The sequence below is a fragment of the Amblyomma mixtum genome, chromosome 2 (genome assembly GCF_055824585.1).
Source record: "Amblyomma mixtum isolate Tamu chromosome 2, ASM5582458v1, whole genome shotgun sequence".
Classification (NCBI taxonomy): Eukaryota; Metazoa; Arthropoda; class Arachnida; order Ixodida; family Ixodidae; genus Amblyomma; species Amblyomma mixtum.
Window position 1 is genome coordinate 286,666,466 of NC_143013.1, and position 5,489 is coordinate 286,671,954.

The following is a 5,489-nucleotide window of genomic DNA, read 5'->3' on the forward strand; positions in this document are numbered from 1 at the left end:
TGCATTTCCTATAGAGCTGTCTATAGACCGTCTATAGACACTTGTCTATAGACGGACTATAGACGACCTATAGACTTATGGCCATAGACTTCCTGTAGATTACTGTCTATAGACAGTCTACAGACAAAAGTCCACTGGTCCAGTAGACATATGTCTATAGACTGTCTATAGACATTCCATAGGTGTGTGACCTGGCAGTGCCTTTGTCTATAGACAGTCTATAGACCTGTGTCTACTAAACTATTAGTAGACCATTATCTATAGACTGCGTATAGACTGTCCACAATCATTGAAAAAGGTCACCAGACAGAGTTCACACATGAAACAATCAATATACTTACAAATTTAGTTTATTTCCAAGCTATCCAGGCTGGGAATATGCAATACATGCACCATAAGAATGCACCACAGTAACATAAAAGTTGAAAGTAACAGTCCGGCTAGTTTCCTCAGAAGCATTCTTGTGGCCTGTTGTCTGCAGTAAATCATCCCGGCATGTTCACCTGTACAGCACAAAGGAAAAAATAATATAAGAGGAACTGACAAAAAAATTCCCATTCCATCTCTACACATGCGCTTTACAATGTAAGGCATATCCTGGTTATGCCATTCTAGAAAGGCAATCTTGATCTTTTGGTTTGGTTTTATGGGGTTCAAAGACCCAAGGCGACACAGGCTACGAGACGCTAAAGTGAAAGGCTGGGGAATAATTTCGGTCACCTGTGCAGAGTACACAGGCCTTTAGCATTTTGCCTCTATTAAAATGCGACCGCCTAGGCCGGAATCGAACCTGCATCTTTCAGGTCGCCATACGAACATGATAGCCACTGAGCTATCACGCCGGCTCAATCATTTCAGTAAATACACGACAGATTATAAGTGTCGTCATAAAACATTGTAACAAAGACCCCTAATCCCTGGAGCACTCTACTCTGAATCTAGTACTGATATTGATTTCTGTATGGCAATACTGTTACAGCCAATACTGATCTCTTTATGGCAATCCTTTTACACTATTTGTAACAGAAGACTTCGAACAATTGTGCCACATTATCTGCATTGACTCGCAACGGGCTGTTAAGAATGCCACCTCCATACAACACAGATTCAGTGCACCTTACAGAGGGATCCAAAAAGGAGAATATTGCAGCATTTATTCTTATAACCGCTATAGAAGCTCTTCAGAATACCCTGCGTGAATTAAGCCTGGTACACCCGGCCAAATTTTTAAATGGCTCGGGTGTTGCATCGCTAAATGCACCTTGTAAAAAAGGTGCCTTCCGGCTAGACTGCTGGCATATTCATGGTGTAATTTACCGAGTGAAATGTCATTTCGTGGTTCCTTTTTGTTCATATAATGTTTGAGTGCAGTACTTGCGTGTTTAGATCAACGTTATCAGAAACATTCGTCTGCCACTACGAACAGCTGAAACAAGCGGCATACGCAGCAATGGATCTTGTCCATATGGCCTCATCCTCTGGGTAAAGTACCACTTCTTTCATGGCGGACAAGTCGTTTACCCAGATTAGTGCAAATGCGCCACCATAACCATTGCTGCGTATTCCGCTTGTTTCGGCTCTTCGTAGCGGCAGACGATGAATATTTGTGATAACTTTGATCTAAACATGCAAGTACTCCCCTCAAACATTATATTAACAAAAAGAAACTATGAAATGCCATCTCACGCATCAATTTACAACATGAATATGCCAGCAGTGTAGCCAAAAGGCACCTTTTTACAGGTGTATTTAGCGATGCAAGACCTAAGCCAGTTAAAGATTTGGCCGAGTGTACGTAAGCCGATACTCAAACGGGCACAAGCTATACAAAACCAGCAGGCAGAAGCAACCAGTTCACCACAGATTTGCGCCTATAATTTGAAGCACAAAGACGGAACAGCATACTCGTACATCTGCGCGCGCTCTTAGATACAAGCGGGTTGCAGCGCTTCCATGCCGCGCTCATTATTCAGAAAACTAATACAGCACACAGAGGCTGCAGCTGCGCCGTTTCAAAAGCAGTCGCGAGGTTGAGACAGCAAATTACTGTCACGATAAAATACCGCCTGAAATTCACTTAGTTTTTCCTTCAAGTGCAGCTTTAACAGCGCAGTAAAGAGGTGTGTTTCTTGCATGGAGGCAGCCTTACCCAACGCTGCTAGAAAAATCAGCGAAAGCATTTAACGTGCTCAGAGTAGGAAGTATTTCAATGAAACAATTAACGCCTTCAACAGGCGCAGCTATAATAACACGAGAGCTTAATTTAATTTTAGGCGCAAATAAGCGGCGAGTCACATCGGCGCTTTCGTAACGTAGCAGTCTGAAATCAGAAACACATACTTTGCCTCTCGCGCAAATGGTATTCTAGAAATCTGTGCACGCGTGAGCGGGATTCATGAACGAACCACTCGGAACGAAATGTAAGCCACCTCTTGTCGAGCCGACCTTTACCCAGCTTTCAAAATGAAGTGCCCGCAAGCCAGCGGCGGCGGCCAACGGCTCTGATGACAGACACGGACGAATCCATACGTGTGCAACGAAGGGGAGATGGGATGGAGCTCGTGGGTTCTTCGCGGTGTTTGAGCACGCCGGCCTTCGCGCCGGCAACGAATTTTATTCATCCATCACACTACAAGCATTCCTCCAGCGCCGCTTGAATACAACTTTGACAAACGTCTCGCGCTCCAGTCTATAGCGTTACAAGACACCTTTGCTGAAACGTCGGCGTCCACGACGCGCACCGAGCGAGCGTCCATACGTAGCAAGCAATGCACACCTCAAAAAGAACAGCACTCCATGGTCCAGACAGGCGATAACACAAAAATAAGAAAATAAATGTAATCCAGCACTGAACGAGACTGTATGTAAGTACGTTTTCGGAGGTGCAAAGTAAATTGAGCTCACAGGGCGCTAACTAACACACAGTTCCATTTCGGCCGTCATTCACAGGCTAAACGACATTTCTGGCCGCGCATCTACCTTGAAACACGAAAAATCTAGTAGACAGCTCGCGAGGAGCGGCTTATCATCAAGGGCATCGCACAGACTGCCTTTCCGCGCGTTAGTAAAGACAGCGGGGCAGAGATAAGCGGCATTAGTCGAGAACCCGATGGCTTCCGCCTTAGAAACGAAGATAGGACGTTTGTAACTGCGACCATAATCTGTTCTGCACACACAGCTCTGCTTAGAGTGGTTTAGGAGACCAAATGAATAAAATATAAACGTGTAGACTTACCGTAAGCGGTCGATGAAGCTGGATTTTGAAGAAAACGTAATCCGCGAAAAACATGCCAACGCCATTGAAGCAGCCACGCACAGGGTTGTTTGCAGTCCGAATGATTTTCCGCCGTCTCGCGGTAAAATGGGTAAAACGTGAAACAGAAACCCATTTCACGGTCGTATCTTTATCGCTCGCACTCTTGCCGTGTGCAGCTTGACCTGATATCCAAGACCACAGAAGGCAATTGGTTTATAAGCTTAAATTCTTCGCTTACCCTCTAAAAATCTTATTGTTTTCGTGAAAACAGAACCGAAATCTAACTTCTTGTCGGTATACGCGCCGCATCTCCTACCGAATAGTATGTGGTACAATTCTCAAATAATAATTATAAGGTTGCATAGCATAACGTCTTTTTTGCGTGTGTTCGTGTTCAGAAAACTGATATGCGCCACATCAGCGTGTCATCGGCTCCGAAGCAACAGGTGCAAAGGTAGGAACGAAAAATACTGGCTTTGTGATAGTTGCGTCGCAGCACTCACGTGAATACAAACTGCAAAGGTAGAAATGGCAGATGTTAATCGCACAGAGGACCAGGCTCTTCGAGATTAATCTAAAGTGTTTCTAAGGGATGGGCGCTTCCTTGAATTCTCACACCCGTATTTTCCCCTTTATTTTCAGGACGTTTTAAAGAGAAATGTAGAACCTTTGATGAAATGTGTCTGATTTCAGCGCGTTGGACAGTAACGACCGAAAGATGGAATGGAATTGTGTAGAGCGATTCCTTTAAGGGACAGCATATTCGTTTGATGTAGTACAGTTTGCGGGCGCCATTACTTCAAGAACGGCTGCCTTTCCTGGGTTTACTTGTTAGCATTAAGTATTTAATTGTATTGACAATATACGTCACGGTATAACGAAAAGGAGCTCGTCAATGCTCCTGAAAACAATATACAGGAGGGTGTTGTAATGGCTTTAGGCAATACTTTTTAATTTCCGTAATAGCGAAGGAGGTGGGGACTCCCGACACAGTTGCGGTCACTAGATGCAGGTCCCCTCAACATGCAGTGCAAAAATGAATTGACATTGTTCTCGACTTAGTCGAAAGTCAGTGTATCGAACATTGTTAGATAAAATTACGATTGTTATAGACTGGTCTATAGGCAGTAGACTATCTATAGTGTACAGTCTATAGACGAAAGGAAATTGAGGTAGTTGTAGACTGTAGTCTATAGGGAGTCTATAGACCGTCTATAGACAAAAGGAAATTGAAGCAGCTATAGAACTTGGTCTATAGAGAGTCTATAGACCGTCTATAGACGAAAGGATATTGTGGCAGCTATAGACCTTAGTCTATAGACCGTCTATAGACGAAAGGAAATTGAAACAGTTATAGACTTTAGTCTATAGAGAGTCTATAGACAAAAGAAAATTGAGGCAGCTATAGACCTTAGTCTATAGCGAGTCTATAGACCGTCTATAGACGAAAGGAAACTGAAGCAGTTATAGACTTTAGTCTATAGACAGTCTATAGACAAAAGGAAATTGAGGCGGCTATAGACCTTAGTCTATAGCGAGTCTATAGACCGTCTATAGACGAAAGGAAATTGAAACAATTATAGACTTTAGTCTATAGACAGTCTATAGACAAAAGGAAATTGAGGCGGCTATAGACCTTAGGCTATAGCGAGTCTATAGACCGTCTATAGACGAAAGGAAACGGAGGTAGTTATAGACTTTAGTCTATAGTGAGTCTATAGACCGTCTATAGACAAAAGGAAATTGAGCCAGCTATAGACTTTAGTCTATAAAGTGTCTATAGACAGTCTATAGACAAAAGGAAAGTGAGGCAGCTATAGACCTTAGTCTATAGAGAGTCTATAGATAGTCCATAGACGAAAGGAAATTGAGGCAGCTATAGACCTTAGTCTATAGACGGTCTATAGACAGTCTATAGACAAAAGGAAAGTGAGGCGGCTATAGACCTTAGTCTATAGAGAGTCTATAGACCGTCTATAGACAAAAGGAAATTGAAGCAGCTATAGACTTTAGTCCATAGATTTTCTATAGACTGTCTATAGACAAAAGGAAAAGTCTATAGGATGGCTATAGAGTCTATAAAAAGTCTATAGAAAGTCTATAGACCATTTTTATAAGGGTGCAGATTATACGAGAGAGATTACCAGTTGAAAAAAGCTACGAAAGAGCAAAATAACATGTCGCGTACAGTAAGTGAGTAGCTCAGAGTATTACACTCTAAATGCAAATACTC

At 42.8% G+C, this 5,489-nt stretch overlaps 1 long non-coding RNA gene across 1 annotated transcript; it reads right to left on the minus strand.

Annotated features, from left to right (window-relative positions):
• Positions 1–332: 332 nt before the first annotated feature.
• LOC149364358 (uncharacterized) lies at positions 333–3,320 on the minus strand. The gene is made up of 2 exons (XR_016288616.1): positions 3,236–3,320; positions 333–503 (listed from the first exon to the last, which is right to left on the minus strand). It is a non-coding gene; the product is annotated as an uncharacterized LOC149364358 (long non-coding RNA).
• Positions 3,321–5,489: the final 2,169 nt, after the last annotated feature.